Source organism: Lipotes vexillifer, unplaced genomic scaffold, assembly GCF_000442215.2.
Source record: "Lipotes vexillifer unplaced genomic scaffold, Lipotes_vexillifer_v1.1 scaffold484, whole genome shotgun sequence".
Lineage (NCBI taxonomy): Eukaryota > Metazoa > Chordata > Mammalia > Artiodactyla > Lipotidae > Lipotes > Lipotes vexillifer.
The window spans coordinates 1,889,366-1,906,818 of NW_006786458.1; the positions used below are offsets into that span (position 1 = coordinate 1,889,366).

Consider the following 17,453-nt stretch of genomic DNA (forward strand, 5'->3'; position numbering starts at 1 on the left):
CCCCCGCCCCCCGCCTGAGAGAGCCAGAGCCCCCGAATCAGCTGCTCCTTTAACCCCATCCTGTCTGAGCGAAGAACAGATGCCCTCCGGCGACCTATACGCAGAGGCGGGGCCAAATCCAAAGCTGAGCCCCGGGAGCTGTGAGAACAAAGAAGAGAAAGGGAAATCTCTCCCAGCAGCCTCAGGAGCAGCGGATTAAAGCTCCACAATCAACTTGATGTACCCTGCATCTGTGGAATCCCTGAATAGACAACGAATCATCCCAAAATTGAGGTGGTGGACTTTGGGAGCAACTGTAGACTTGGGGTTTGCTGTATGCGACCGCTTTCTGGTTTTATGTTTATCTTAGTTTAGTATTTAGAGTTTATTATCATCGGTAGATTTGTTTATAGATCTGGTTGCTCTCTTCCTCCTTTTTTTTATATATATAGATATATATTTTTCCTTTTTCTCTTTTTGTGGGTGTGTATGTATATGCTTCTTTGTGTGATTTTGTCTGTATAGCTTTGCTTTTACCCTTTGTCCTAGGATTCTGTCTGTCCATTTTGTTTGTTTGTTTTTTAGTATTGTTTTTAGCACTTGTTATCATTGGTGGATTTGTTTTTTGGTCTGGTTGCTCTCTTCTTTCTTTCTTTTCTCTTTTTTTTAATATGTTTTTTTATTTTAATTTTAATAACTTTATTACTTTTTATTTTATTTTTTCGTTCTTTCTTTCATTCTTTTTTCTCCCTTTTCTTCTGAGCCGTGTGGCTGACAGGGTCTTTGTTCTCCGGCGAGGTGTCAGGCCTGTGCCTCTGAGGTGGGAGAGCCAAGTTCAGGACATTGGTCCACCAGAGACCTCCTGGCTCCACGTAATATCAAACAGCAAAAGCTCTCCCAGAGGGCTCCCCTGGTGGCGCAGTGGTTGAAAATACGCCTGCTGATGAAGGGGACACATGTTCGTGCCCCAGTCCGGGAAGATCCCACATGCCGCAGAGCAGCTGGGCCCGTGAGCCATGGCCCCTGAGCCTGCGCGTCCGGAGCCTGTGCTCTGCAACGGGAGAGGCCACAACAGTGAGAGGCCTGCGTACCACAAAAAATAAATAAAAGCTCTCCCAGAGATCTCCATCTCAGCGCTAAGACCTAACTCCACTCAACAACCAGCAATTGCCAGACTCATCAAGAAAAAAAGAGAGAAAACTCAAATCGATAGAATTAGAAATGAAAAAGGAGAAGTAACAACTGACACTGCAGAAATACAAAGGATCATGAGAGATTACTACAAGCAACTATATGCCAATAAAATGGACAACCTGGAAGAAATGGACACATTCTTAGAAAAATGCAACCTTCCAAGAATGAACCAGGAAGAAATAGAAAACAGACCAATCACAAGCACTGAAATTGAGACTGTGATTTAAAATCTTCCAACAAACAAAAGCCCAGAACCAGATGGCTTCACAGTCAAATTCTATCAAACATTTAGAGAAGAGCTAACACCTGTCCTTCTCAAACTCTTCCAAAATATAGCAGAGGGAGGAACACTCCCAAACTCATGCTACGAAGCCACCATCACCCTGATACCAAAACCAGACAAGGATGTCACAAAGAAAGAAAACTACAGGCCAATATCACTGATGAACATAGATGCAAAAATCCTCAACAAAATACTAGCAAACAGAATCCAACGGCACATTTAAAGGGTCATACACTGTGATCAAGTGGGGTTTATCCCAGGAATGCAAGGATTCTTCAATATACGCAAATCATTCAATGTAATAAACGATATTAACAAACTGAAGGAGAAAAACCATATGATCGTCTCAATAGATGCAGGAAAAGCTTTCGACAAAATTCGACACCCATTTATGATAAAAACCCTCCAGAAAGTAGGCACAGAGGGAACTTACCTCAACAAAATAAAGGCTGTATATATGACAAACCCACAGCCAACATCATTCTCAATGGTGAAAAACTGAAACCATTTCCACTAAGATCAGGAACAAGACAAGGTTGCCCACTCTCACCACTATCGTTCAACATAGTTTTGGAAGTTTTAGCCACAGCAATCAGAGAAGAAAAAGAAATAAAAGGAATCGAAATTGGAAAAGAAGAAGTAAAGCTGTTACTGTTTGAAGATGACATGATACTATACATAGAGAATCCTAAAGATGCTACCAGAAAACTACTAGAGCTAATCAACGAATTTGGTAAAGTAGCCGGATACACAATTAATGCACAGAAATCTCTGGCATTTGTATAAGCTAATGATGACAAATCTGAAAGAGAAATTAAGGAAACATTCCCATTTACCACTGTAACAAAAAGAATAAAATACCTAGGAATAAACCTACCTAAGGAGACAAAAGACCTGTATGCAGAAAATTATAAGACACTGATGAAAGAAATTAAAGATGATACAAATAGATGGAGAGATATACCATGTTCTTGGATTGGAAGAATCAGCAATGTGAAAATGACTGTACTACCCAAAGCAATCTACAGATTCAATGCAATCCCTGTCAAACTACCAATGGGCATTTTTCACAGAACTGGAAGAAAAAATTTCACAATTTGTGTGGAAACACAAAAGACCCCTAATAGCCAAAGCAATCTTGAGAAAGAAAAATGGAGCTGGAGGATCAGGCTGCCCGGAGGAATCAGGCTGCCTGACTTCAGACTATACTACAAAGCTACAGTAATCAAGACAGTATGGTACTGGCACAAAAACAGAAAGATAGATCAATGGAATAGGATAGAAAGCCCAGAGATAAACCCATGCACATATGGTCACCTTATCTTTGATAAAGGTGGCAGGAATATACAGTGGAGCAAAGAGAGCCTCTTCAATAAGTGGTGCTGGGAAAACTGGACAGCTACACGTTAAAGAATGAAATTAGTACACTCCCTAACACCATTCACAAAAATAAACTCAAAATGGATTAAAGACCTAAATGTAAGGCCAGAAACTATCAAACTCTTAGAGGAAAACATAGGCAGAACACTCTATGACATAAATCACAGCAAGATCCTTCTTGACCCATCTCCTAGAGTAATGGAGATAAAAACAAAAATAAACAAATGGGACCTAATGAAACTTCAAAGCTTTTGCACAGCAAAACAAAAAGACAACCTTCAGAATGGGAGAAAATATTTGCAAATGAAGCAACTGACAAAGGATTAATCTCCAAAACTTACCTGCAGCTCATGCAGCTCAGTATCAAAAAAACAACCCAATTCAAAAATGAGCAGAGACCTAAATACACATTTCTCCAAAGGAGACATACAGATTGCCAACAAACACATGAAAGGATGCTCAACATCACTAATCATTAGATAAATGCAAATCAAAACTACAATGAGGTATCACCTCCCACCGGTCAGAATGGCAATCATCAAAAAATCTACAAACAATAAATGCTGGAGAGGGTGTGGTGAAAATGGAACCCTCTTGCACTGTTGGTGGGAATGGAAATTGATACAGCCACTACGGAGAACAGTATGGAGTTTCCTTAAAAAATTAAAAATAGAACTACTGTATGACCCAGCAATCCCACTACTGGGCATATACCCTGAGAAAACCATAATTCAGAAAGAGTCATGTACCCCAATGTTTCCCTGCAGCTCTATTTACAATAGCCAGGACATGGAAGCAACCTAAGTGTCCATCAACAGATGAATGGATAAAGAAGATGTGGTACGTATATACAATGGAATATTACTCAGCCATAAAAAGAAACGAAATTGAGTTATTTGTCATGAGGTGGATGGACCTAGAGACTGTCATACAGAGTGAAGTAAGTCAGAAAGAGAAAAACAAATACTGTATGCTAACACATACATATAGACTCCAAAAAAAAAAGGTTCTGAAAAGCCCAGGGCCGGAACAGTAGTAAAGACACAGATGTAGAGAATGGACTTGAGGACACAGGAAGGGGGAAGGATAACCTGGGATGAAGTGAGAGAGTGGCATGGACATCTATACACTACCAAATGTAAAACAGATAGCTAGTGGGAAGCAGCCGCATAGAACAGGGAGATTAGCTCCATGCTCTGTGACCTCCTAAGGGGTGGGATAGGGAGGGTGGGAGGGAGACACAAGAGGGAGGAGATACGGGAATATATGTATATGTATAGCTGATTCACTTTGTTATAAAGCAGAAACTAACATACTAGTATAAATGTAAAGCAATTATACTCCAATAAAGATGTTAAAGAAAAAAAAAAAAAAAGGGAAAAGCAACATAAAGGATATGAAAAAATAAGAATCACTTTTGGTGTGATGGAACAGTTCTGTATCTTGATTGTGGTGGTGGCTCCATGGGTGTGTGATATCTATCAAAATTCATCAAGTTATGTACTTTAATTGGGTCCCATTTATTGTTTGTGAATTATTCCTCAACAAAAAGTGTTAACATCTACATATTTGTATCAAGGATTTAAGTTATTTAGATGCTTAAAGACAATTATTTTCAGCCTAGTAAAAATTAATAAAAATAATTCTGTGCAAAAAACAAAAAATGGAATGCTACCGTGTCCATTAGGACTCTTTCCGTTGCAAGTGACTGAAATCCCAAGTCAAGCTGACTTGAGACAAAGGGATTTTATTGATTCAGGTAAATGAACCATGATTTCAGGCATAGCTGATTACAGGTTCAGCTGACATAACCAGGATCTGGTTTCTCTCTGTTCTCTCTTTAGTCTTAACTGGATGTGGACCAAGTAACCAAAAGTCAATACCATTACACAATGCATTGGGGAGCCAGGAAGCACACAGTTGAACTTTCTTTATGGTGCTAGTTGGAACACAAGATCAAACAAGTAAACTGAAACTAAACCACTAAAAGAAGTAAGTAAATGTAGGAAAATGGTTATCTCATGTTATGGGCTGAATTGTGTCCCCTCAAAATTCATATGTTGAATTTCTCACCGCCTGTACCTCAGAATGTGACTATTTGGGAACAAGGCCTTTAATGAGGTAACTAAGGTAAAATGAGGTTATATGAGTGAGTCCCAGTCCAATACGACTGGTGACTTTATAAGAAGAGGAGATTAGGACACAGACACACACAGAGGGAAGACCATGTGAGGACACAGGGAGAAGACAGCTGTCTACAAGCCAAGGAGAGAGGCCTCAGGAAAAACCAACCCTGCAGAATCTAGATCTCAGACTTCTAGTCTCTAGAATCATGGGAAAATAAATTTCTATCGTTTAAGCAACCCAGTCTGTGGTTCTTTACTATGGCAGCCCTAGCAAACTAATACCTTTAGCAAACTGGCCCTTTGGCCAATGTGCTGTCAGTGCTCACCTCATTCCCAGATGGGGTCTCCCTTCTGGCGTCAAGATGGCTGCCAAAGACCCTGGGTACACCCTTCCTGGTTCACAGCCCAATTCCAGCTAGTCCTGACATTCACGCTAACTATAGGGCATAGATCACGTGTGTCATGAAATAATATTTTGCATTTATATTAAAATTACTTTTTTTAGTATTCTTTCAATGCACACTTCTTTACTAAACTTATTTTTTATTTTATTTTTTATTTATTTGGCTGCATCGGGTCTTAATTGCAGCACATGGGATCTTCATTGTGGCTAGTGGGCTCTTCATTCTGGCACGTGGGCTTCTCTCTAGTTGTGGTGTGTGGGCTCAGTAGTTGCGGCGCTCAGGCTTAGTTGCCCCACGGCATGAGGGATCTTAGTTCCCTGATCAGGGATCTAACCCAAGTCCCCTGAGTTGGAAGGTGGAACCACCAGGGAAGTCCCCGATATTCAAATTACTTTGGTTTGGTTTTTGGTTTGTGCTTTCTTGTTGGTGACCTCCCCACCTATTTTATAAGGAAGAATTGATAGTCCACTTTTTGACTTTCAAAAGAGGCTCTTGGAATCCATGGACCATCGTTGCAAAAAGTGAAGCTTTTGCTTTGCATGAGCCAGACATCATAGAAGGAAAGAATAAGGCTATTTCCTTCTAAAGGAAAAGCTTGAAAGGAGTGGGGCATAACATTTATTTGCTAAACTAGACTGAACATAGAACTTCATAAAAAGCCATCCCTCCATGCCTGTGGGAGAAATTGAAGGTTTCCCTGGCTGGGAGGAAGGAAGACAGAAGAAGCAAGGAGAGGGGGGAGATTGGATCTTCCTGAACTGTGAGCACCACGTGGAGAGGTGTGGAGTCAATGTCAAGGACAGCCAAACTCAGACAGGTGAACACCCTCAGTCCACAGCACCAGGAGGCTCAGGGGCGCTGTCTCAGAGACCACGGCCAGTCCAGGGGAGACCAGCATGGTACCTGTTAGGGGCAGCATTAGCAGTGCTGTCCTTGTTCCAGGCAGAGAGGCCACAGGGACTGCCAATTGTCTAACAAAAGTGGCACCTCTTAGAGCTTCGGATTTTGGCCAGCTCGTGCAAACTTTACTTTAAGGACAATGTCCATTTCGGGATCATTTTAATCCCACCACCACCACCACCACCAAATAGAGGTTGATGCCTTGGACACTCAGGGAAGGCAGAGATGTTAGTGACGGGAAGGTCCCAGAGCACATACTTTTCTGAGGCTGAATAAAACTAGCTGGAGATTTCTACCCCAACATCCTCACACAGCAAATCCCTTTATAGGGATGCACCACTGGCCCAGGAACTACTGCAATGTCCTCGTTAACTTGGGACTGGCCTTGTGCCCCACCAACCCTTTCCTCGGAACGGGGAACAGATCTTCTAAGTGCAGGGGCCAAGGATGGGGGAATCCCCAATGCCAATGAGAGGCTGGTGATGGAACGAGGTAAATGACTACTTTAGCAGAAATGTAAGTTTAAGTGGCCAAAGCCACTGTGGTCCACTATACCCTGTAACCTCTTGTTCCTATACTTCAGATTTTCCCAGAAAAAGGAAACATTTTTCCCCCTCTCAGGTTCACACACACTGCCCAGGAGCACTTGACCTTCCCTAAATCTTTGGTAAACAATTGCAGTCAGTGCACAGTAACGGCAAACCACAAATAAGATGCATTCCGATAGTTGGATAACAAGGTCAGAAAGGGTCAGTTTTATAAGGATTAACAGGAATTCGTACAAAGAAATGGAGTTAGCTATTTGTGTAAATATTTCCAGTGTGTCGACCCCATTAAATGATATTTTGAAAATATGACTGGGAAATTAGTATGTCTCTCACAGATCTTCAAACTACCAAGGATGCCTGCCCCAAGTCTTGTCAAGAAGAAACAGATAAGATACATCATGGGTAGTGACTGGGAAAAGATATGAGGCCAGCTTGTGGGGTGCTGGTAATGTTCTGGTTTTGGATCTGGGTGTTAGTTATCAGATGGGTTCCATTTATGAAAAGTCATTGAGCCGTACATCATGATTGTGTCCTTTTCAGTATCTCAAAATAAATTTTAGAAAGAACTAGAGAGAGATAAACTTGTAAATTAAGCTACCATCCAATGTCTAAAAATTTTGAAAAAGTCCCTCAAAGTTAGAAACTTTTGGTCGTTGGTGGGGAATATGGACACATAATGATTTCATAGTAGGAAAGTTTTAGGGTTTATCCAGGTCTTTGTACGGGAAAAAACAGACTGACAGATTGAGTGGTCTGATTATAGAGCAGTCTCTGCTCCTACAAGCAAGGACGATTCTCCTGGATTCCTCACAAGCTAGGTGCTCGTCCAGCTTTGTCTGATGAGGTGCTACAGTGCCCTGCTGACCTTGGGCAGGGTCTGTTTCCCCGGGCACTTTGATACCAGTGCAGCATTGCCCCAAGGGTTGGGTATAAGGCCTCTATGCCCTGGCAGCACAAAGCCACAGACCTTCACCCAAAACCCTCGGGGCCAGATATGCTTCAGAACACAGATATTTTCAAATTTTAGAAAGGAAACAGTGCACATACTGTATATTCAGTCTGTAAACCCACCTTCTAGCAAAGTCTGAGGCTACACCATGCAACTAAACACACATTCTGCAGTGTAATTCATGAATATTCACAGGAAGGACGATCAAAGGAGACTTTAAATAGCTTCACCTCAATTCATGGAAGTTCTGCTCCCTAATAAGTACAGAAACTGGTTTTGAAAGATTTGGGAGTAGAGGTTGCAGATAAAGTAGTCTGGACCCATATATACTCACCGTTTTTAATCAGTAAGTTAATATTCTGGATTTATAAATTTCTTATAGCTGTGATTAGTGTGGATACATTTCTCAGAGTCAGATACTCTTCCACACACCCTCCCCCAGCTAAATTGATAAAAATACAATAGCTAGAATCAGCAAACCCAAGAAAAATGCTAGACAGTGTGCCCTCTCCAATGAGTGGCCATCCTGGAAGGAGTGGGTGATAATGGCCTGCCAGAACTTTCTCTGCAACTTACCACAAGGCAGCATTCAATTTTGGATAGCATGCCCTGATCTAAGACTTTCCCTTTTACCTCTTTCCCCAAAATCGCCTGAGAGACCTCAATAGTCAAGTAACTATTTGTCTAATGGAAAAGTCATTCAATTCAATAAATTTAACAAGAGTGTGTATTAGGACTGTGTTATTTTAACCTACACAATTTTGATGCTCAAGGTGTGATCAAGTATGCTAAGAAAGAATCAATCTCAATTTTTCTGAAACCTACAGATCTAAAACTGGGAGAGGGACTTCCCTGGCGGTCCAGTGGTTAAGGCTCTCTCTGTGCTCCCATGCAGTGGACATGGGTTCGATCCCTGGTCAGGGAACTAAGATCCCACATGCCGCATGGCCAAAAAAAAGGAAACTAAATAAATAAATAAAACCGGGAGAAGTTTTCTGCTCTTTTGTTCGAGGAGGATTTGGGAACTCAATTTGGAGGACCTTTTGGTTAAGAAGTAAAGCCCATTGCCTGCTCAGAAATGGAAAGTTTGGGAATACATGGACCCCTATTGCTGTGTTTTCATGTGCGCAGAATTGCATTTCTGCAGATTTTTATCAAGCTGGGTGGGAGGACGCCCTGAAATGGAGAGAAGTTTTTTCCCTCTCTTTAGGCCATAGAAAAAAACAACCCTGGTGAGGTGGGCATGGTCAAGGCAACCCCACTGGGGAGGGTGGTCTAGCCACAGTACCTGGTGCCAGGCCAAGGGCTAAGGATAGAGCTGATCAGGAGAAGCCCCCAAGGAGAGGCATGACCTGAGAACTCTGTCAGCAGTGATGTCCATTTAAGTTTGTTCTTTGGGTTTTGTCTTGTTTGGTTTTTTTAAACATCTTTATTGGAGTATAATTGCTTTACAATGGTGTGTTACTTTCTGCTGTATAACAAAGTGAGTCAGCTATAAGTATACATGTATCCCCATATCTCCTCCCTCTTGCATCTCCCTCCCACCCTCCCTGTCCCACCCCTCTAGGTGGTCACAAAGCACCGAGCTGGTCTCCCTGTGCGGCTGCTTCCCACTAGCTATCCGTTTTACATTTGGTAGCGTATATATGTCCATGCCACTCTCTCACTTTGTCCCAGCTTACCCTTCCCCCTCCCCGTGTCCTCAAGTCCATTCTCTAGTAGGTCTGCGTCTTTATTCCCATCCTGCCCCTGGGTTCTTCATGACCTTTTTTTTTTTTTTTTTTTTTTAAGATTCCATATATATGTGTTAGCATACGGTATTTCTTTTTCTCTTTCTGACTTACTTCACTCTGTATGACAGACTCTAGGACCATCCACCTCACTACAAATAACTCAATTTCGTTCCTTTTTATGGCTGAGTAATATTCCATTGTGTATATGGGCCACATCTTCTTTATCCACTCATGTGTCGATAGACACATAGGTTGCTTCCACGTCCTGGCTATTGTAAATAGAGCTGCAGTGAACATTGTGGTCCATGACTCTTTTGTTTTGTTTTTAATTTGGCTTTAGTCTTTTCAGATTAGTACTTGCCTTTAACTTGTTTTTGTTTGTTTGTTTTTTATTTTTTTTTGCAAAGTTTGGTTAAACATTTTGGAGAAGAGCACTGAATCTGCAAAGAGAATAAATACAACCAGAAAGGAAAGTACTAAGAGAATCTAAAAGGAGTGGATATGTGTATATGTATAATTGATTCACTTTGCTGTATGCATGAAATTAACAGAACATTGTAAATCGAGTGTACTCCAAGAAAAAATTTTTTTAGAAAAGAGAAAGTGCTGAGATTGAGGTGAGAGGGGGTCAGATCACTGCAGTATGGCCCATCCTGTTTATTGACTGGAGCAGGCAGCCAACAGTTTGCAGGGATACTAAAGAGAAGGACTGAATCCTATTTGAAAAATGATGGATAATGACTTGGCACTTACAACAATGTAGGTGACAGCCCATTAGCTCAGTCGTGAGGACCACAGAACAAGAGGTTTAACTTCTGCATGGGAGACACAAGACGAGGGCAATGTGACACCCACAGGGAGGATCAGACTGCATGACCCCCAAGACTGATTTCAAATCTTGCCTCTACCACCTGGTGGATCTGTCATTTAGGAGAGTCCTTGAAAACTCTCGGAGCCTATTTCCCCACCTAATATATAAACTTACTTATTCCTGCTTCATGGGGCTCCTAAGTAAGATTGCCTTTGTAAGGTTTTTATACAATTCCCAATATTATTATTGTTAGTATAGCACAACATATTAATAGTATATGCTAATATAAATGTAATATGATATCAGTTACTTATTAATAAATCATTATTATTATCGTTTACAAGTTAATTAAGGCTTATGAACATTTCCTTAGGGAAGATTTTGAATTGCTACATCCTTTAGAGTTTATTACATATAAATCTGTTTGTGAATGATATCGTTGCATACAGAGCATGGAGTCAGTATTTTTAAATAATCCTGTGTTGTCCTCATGAAGCCTCAGGAAATAGAACATTTCAAAAACCCATCAGAGTACCAAAAATGTGCCAGTCTGAAGAGCCAAGTGTTGGTGGCTGTGGACTTGTGTGGAGACTCCCTAACATTGGCTTTGGCAGTGAAACGAGGAACAATCACGTTAAGAAGCTATTCAGCAGCATGACCCAGCCTTTCCACCCTGAAATGTATACCTTCTAGAATCACTCATTCAGGCAGGAAGGAGACATGTATGAGGATCCTACTGAAGCAGTTTCTCCTAGAAGACCAAGAACCCTGAAAATAACCAAATGCCCACTAATGGAAGAATGAATAAATAAATTGAGCTGTAGATAAACAACAGAATATTATTTAGAAACCAAAATGAATAAACCACAGGAAAAGCAAGTTGCAGGAGGATATGTACAGTAAAATACTATTTGTAAAGCGTTTATAAACATTCAAGGCAATAATGCATTGTTTAAGGGATATTAAATATTTTGTTAAAGCATAAAAACATATGTGGTCATTGTAACTACCCAAGTCAGGATGGTTGTCACTCCCGGGAGAGGGGGAGACTCATTAGTGAGAGCTACACAGGCAGCTTCAAGTGTATCTGTAATGTTCTCTTTCTGTTAAAAAGAAAAACGACCTGAAGCAAATACAGCAAAAAGAAATTAAGATTTGACGAAGCTTTGTATTAGGCATATTGTTCAGGATATCTTTCTCTCCAGTTTTTTCAATTTTTGAAGTTGCTCACATTTTTTAAAAAAAGAAAAAAAATCAGGACTTCTAGGGAATTCCCCGGTGGTCTAGTGGTTAGGATTCGGCGCTTTCACTGCTGTGGCCCAGGTTCAATCCCTGGTTGGGGAACTGAGATCCCACAAGCCAAAAAGAAAGAAAAATCAGGACTTCTAGGTTCCTGTAGGAAAATGGGAGCCAATTAATTCTAAATCTTTTCACACATTCTCTAAAAAAGATGGGAATGCACAAAAAGTGTGATAAAGCCACCCATTATCAATGCCTACAGCAAAACTAAGAGACAAAGAATATTAAAAATCCTCATGTGGGGAATTAGGTACCCAAAACCAATAGAGACAGCTGCAAAGCCCATATCAAGGTAAAATCAAGATGGAGAGTGCGGGAAAAAGGAGAGGATGCAGATAATACGAGGTCCATCTGGGAAAATCAAGAAAATCAATGACAAGACTCGTATAGACAACAAGAGAATTCAATAAGGTAGTATGATATTAAATAAACCTTAGAAAATCAGTAACGCTCATACATACAATCTATAACCAATTAGAAGTTGCAATGGAAAAGAAAACATAATTTTTAGTAACAAAATAAAGACTAAATTCTTAGAAATAAACTGAACAAAAAATTTGCAAAAGCTATAGGAGGAAAACTTTCAAAACATGCCTAAAAGACCCAAAAGTCGACTTGAACAAATGAAAAGACATTCCTTGTTCCTGGGTAGGATGACAACATCAAAAAGATGCCAATTTGGGGCTTCCCTGGTGGTGCAGTGGTTGAGAGTCCGCCTGCCGATGCCGGGGGCACGGCTTCGTGCCGCGGAGCGGCTGGGCCCATGAGCCACGGCCGCTGAGCCTGCGCGTCTGGAGCCTGTGCTCCGCAACGGGAGAGGCCACAACAGTGAGAGGCCCGCGTACCGCAAAGAAAAAAACTACACCAAGCTGCAATTTCACACCCATTAGACTGACAACATTTCAAAAGCTTGACAACACACTTGGTGAGAATGTGGGAAAAGAGACATTCTCATACATTGCTGGTAAGAGTACACAAAGGTATGCCCTTGGTATGCACAGTGGTATGGAAGGGAATTAAGAAGATATAATAAAACTACATATTCACTTCTGCTTTGATTCAGCAATCCAATATCCAGCAGTTTACCCTGAAAATATATGTCCACAAATTATAAACAACATTTGTACTAGTTATTCACTCTGCATTATTTATAATGGCAAAATATTGGAAACCATTCAAATGCCCATGCTGGAGATGAGCTGAATAAAGCATCATACAATGGGATAATCTACAGCCATAAAAAGTGTGTGTGGGGGGGAATCAATGAATCTTTATGAACTAATAAGTCACTTGAATCAAAATCCCTAAAATGACAAATTACGCCCCAGCCCCACCCCACGCCTGACTCATTTCCTATTATTTCTCTCGGGCTTATTCCCCTGGAGTTGCTGGTTGTAGTGCCAAGTCAATGCGGGTACATTCCTACCTTCAGTCATTTGCATTTGATATCCGATCCCAGAGGTCCATATGGCTTCTCCATTATTTCCTTCAGGACTTACACAACTGTCATCTTCTCGGTGAGGCATTCACTGGCTGTTCTGTCCAAAACTGCAACCTCTCCTGACGCTTCCTTTCTTCCTTACATGCTAGATATTTTCCTCTAGCATTCATCACTAATACACTCTATATTTTATCTATTTATTTAATTTTATTAACTATCTCTCACACTAGAATGTAAATTCCATAAGGGCAGAGATTTTTCATCTATGTTATTTACACCTGTATCTTCTGTACTTAAGAGAATGTCTGGCACTCAACAAGTATTCAATGGATAAATAGATGGGTGGATGGATGGATGGACAGATGAATCCTTCTTTTCTGGTAAATTTTTTTGATAATTTCTTCCCCACATATTCTATTTCTCTTTCTGAAATTCTAATTAGTCATACATTAGATCTCCTGGATAGATCCTCTAAATCTATGCACAAAGGCAAGAAAATAGAGACTACGTGGCGTGCAAGGAGGAGAGAACAAAAAGGGGAGCTGGAGCTTCAAGAGGCTGGGCTGATACTCAGCTGGAAGGATATGCAAATTGCTAAAGCAATGAAATACTTCCGAACTAGTTGTAAAGGGCCACCAGTCCCGGCCCCCAAATGTTCACCCTGCCATCCCAGCTGCCCCCTGGGTCCCCTGGACCGCCCACCCCCCAGTGACCAGAGTTGCCCCTGACACAGCAGGGTTGCTGCACGACCCTGCTTCGGTGCTGTGGTCCCACCGGTTTGGGCTGATTGGCACCCAGGCTTTACTGGCTGTCACACATTTTGAACATCATCTCAGAGCATAGGATTATGAGGGTGACTCACAGCAGGATTTGGAAAGGTGGGCTGGAGCCCTTGAATGCCACAGCCCTTGAAGGGTGGATTTTATTCGTTAAGAGGGAGGAGGGTGTCTTGAGTAGGCAAGTAATCGTCTTGAGTAGGCAAGTAATATGATCAGATTGTCTTGAGTAGGCAAGTAATATTATCAGAGCGCTGACAGCAGCTAATTTAGGATGATATGAAGGAGAGAAACAAGAAGCGGGGATTAAGTGATCTTTGTAAGGAACGTCGCCACTTTATTAAAACAGCAGGGACATCTCATCTAATTCGTTATTACAGTTATTAAGGTAAGGGAAATATTGCCAACAAATTAGATCAGACCCGACCTTATTACTTTGTTCTAATTATGAATGTTTATAATTGTATCACAACTACTGTTGTATCTGTGTGAGTGGCAATGTGATTCTGATGTATGTCTGAGGGCTCTAATGCCAGGATTTACAGAGTATCATTTGATAACCATCTTCCATCCACTGCCTCCATCATCTCTGTGAAGAAAAGCACCTGCTCTGTTCTGCCTGTTATTTGAGGGCTGTACCTGTGATTTCCCCACCCCCCATTTCTCCCCACGTGCCCACACCCACACACGTACACACCTGAGCAAGCGTGCACATGTACACATACACACACGCACACACACCAGGACACTGGCATCTAAGAGGGAATCCCATACGTGCTCTCGCATGTTAACTGGTTCCTACTTTGCTCCATCTTTGCCAGCCCCGCATCCCAGAGCGTGGACATGATTTCCACCCTTCTCTTTCTAGTTTTCAGACTGCTTGCCTTTGACTTAAGAATCAGAGCCAGATCATTCTTACTGTGAAACTCTGAGTCCAAGGGCCATCCTGATCACCCAGACCAGATCCTTCCCCTCCGCCCAGGCTCTGGAAATGAACCCTGGTTTCCATGTCCCTGCCTGGGTTTTATCTCAGTGGGTTGGCCCATCCTGGAGACTCTGTATTTGTCCCAAGTCCCTGCTAACGTTCCCTGCCCAGGATTGGAACTGACCCTTCATTCCCGGCATGTTTGTGTAACCCATGCCACATAGTGGGGTTTTGGTTTGTTGTTTCCTTTTCGTCTCAAGTTGACGGAAACCATCTGTGGACAGCATCCTCCGGAATGCCTCGCTCAGTGCTCAGTACCTAGATTCGCACTAAAAACGCTGTTTGGTTGGAGGGAATGATGCCCGGGAAGAACACTGGGCTAAAAACCTAGGCTCCATGGCCCTGGTCCCACTCTCTCTACTTTACAGCCCCAATTCCTCTGGCTTCAGTTTCCTTTTCTGTCACACCAGTGGTTCCTCAAACTCTAGCCTCTGGAACATGGTTCTGCAGGGAAATAACAGGTTGGGGAAGGGGAGGCAAAGCATGCTGGGAGCATGGGGGTGCGTTTGTAAATATACAGATTGAGGAAACAAGTTAAAAACAGGCTTCTTTCCTGAGGAATTCTCAGAGCCTGTAATATGTGAAAAAGCCTTGTAATAATCTAAAGAAAGATACCATACAGAGTACTAACCCAAATCATTTGACCATGAAGCCCTTTTGTCTTAGAGCATTTTGACACACTAACATTCCAAAGAACCCCAATTTTCTTTAGATTAACCTCGGGTCCCCCTCCATTCTTCAAGAGCCTCCTCAGATGACATGACCTCCAGGAAGCCTGATGCTTTGTCCTTTCCGTCTGTGTCTCGTGTTACCGCTAGCGTCTATGGCACTTCCTGGCATCTACCTTGAACTTGTGTTTGCACCTGAATCTTCGGTTCAAGTATAATTCCTTGTAGGCGCGCACAGGTCTGAAGCATCTGTGCCCCTGCAGCTCTAAACCCACTGCTTTACACAGAGTCAGCAGCAAAGCTCCACTCATCCACCTTAGACCCCAGCACCTGGTTCTCTGGCCCTTCCCTCCTCGCAGCCTGTCAGCTCTCACTATGCCTCACGTGTGTCCCTGCCACCGCTCTGACCTCCGTGTATCCTCCACATTACCACAAAGTGATCTGATTAAATCCAATGATTATCATGACACTTCCCAGCTTCAATCCATTTTACAACTCCCTGTTATCCACAAGAGAAAGTTTGGACCTGTCTGGGGACAGAGACTTCCATTTTCTGGTCCCTACCTACCCCTTTCGCCTCATCCTGCAGCAACACTAAACTAGATCACGCATACACACACACACACACACACACACACACTCATAATACTGTTTCTTGCCTGTGAGGATCACTCCTTTGCCTGGAATGTCATCTCTCCTTTCCTCCTGGATGGACCCTCCTATTCATCCTTTAATTCAGGACATGTACTCTTTCTCCTCTTCCAAGAAGCCTCCTCCGTAGCCCTCTTCAACGCAGTGTGGGCTGTTCCGTAGCCCTCCATGCATCATTGTATTACCACTTTAGATTGCAATTGTTTGTTTGCATTTCTATCTCCCCTCTTAGACTATAATGAGCGCCTTCATAGCCTCAACTATGCCTGTATCCAAAGTGCTAGCACAGAGACTTCCCTGGTGGTCCAGTGGTTGGGACTTCGCCTTCCAGTGCTGGGCTGCAGGTTCGATCCCTGGTTGGGGAGCTAGGATCCCACGTGCCTCATGGCCAAAAAAAGCAAAACATAAAACAGAAGCGGGACTTCCCTGGTGGCGCAGTGGTTGAGAGTCCGCCTGCCGATGCAGGGGACGCGGGTTCGTGCCCCGGTCCGGGAAGATCCCACATGCCGCAGAGCGGCTGGGCCCGTGAGCCATGGCCGCTGGGCCTGCGCGTCCGGAGCCTGTGCTCCGCATCGGGAGAGGCCACAACAGTGAGCCGCCTGCGTACCGCAAAATAAATAAATAAATAAATTGAATAAGTGGGGCACTGCACCACTGTTAAAAAGACCTCAGAAGTCTGGGCATGACACAGCAGGTTCTGGAAGTACTGAAAGAAGCAGGGGGGCTAGCTTGTGATGCTGGAGGGATGCTAACAGGAGCTAGAAACAGGAAGGAAATCTCTCCTCCTCTCACTTTCCCACCTCCCCCTTGAGCTCCACATGGCGACATGTCATCAGGCAACAGGATGCCAGAACATAATGGAGTCTAAGGCTTCTAGTTTGCTCAGTCCCAGTCCTGCCATCAAAGAGTGGAGCATCACAGGGTGGGCTTGGAGCCAAGAAACCATAAGTGAACAACCAACAGAAACACCTCCTGCCCCATGATTGAGCAATGGAGTCTCCACATCCCTCAAGGCTCAACTCAAGGTGAGTTTGGAATTGTAGTTATTGTAAATATGGGGAGGGAAGAGCTCCAAAGGAAAATGTCCAAAACCCACATTGTAATATTTACAGTTAGGTCTCCCAGCCTTAGTTTTCAGTTTTAGTATTATGATTTTTTTTTAACCTAAAGTGAAAGCCAATTTATATATAAATCTTTGTTTGGACTCACATTTTCTTATGCCTCTATTAGTGATGATAATGTAAAATTATTTCAGGCTATGAAATCAAATATGCCATTTTTGTGACACCGAATATATTCAGGGAAAATATGTCATTTCTGTTACTA

The 17,453-nt window shown here is 42.5% G+C and overlaps 1 non-coding gene and 1 pseudogene across 1 annotated transcript; both read left to right on the plus strand.

The window, feature by feature from the left end:
- Positions 1-17,453, plus strand: part of LOC103072858 (mediator of RNA polymerase II transcription subunit 25-like) — a 118,890-nt pseudogene that overhangs the window by 59,813 nt on the left and 41,624 nt on the right.
- On the plus strand, positions 11,580-11,651 carry TRNAE-UUC (transfer RNA glutamic acid (anticodon UUC)). The gene has a single exon. It is a non-coding gene; the product is annotated as a tRNA-Glu (tRNA).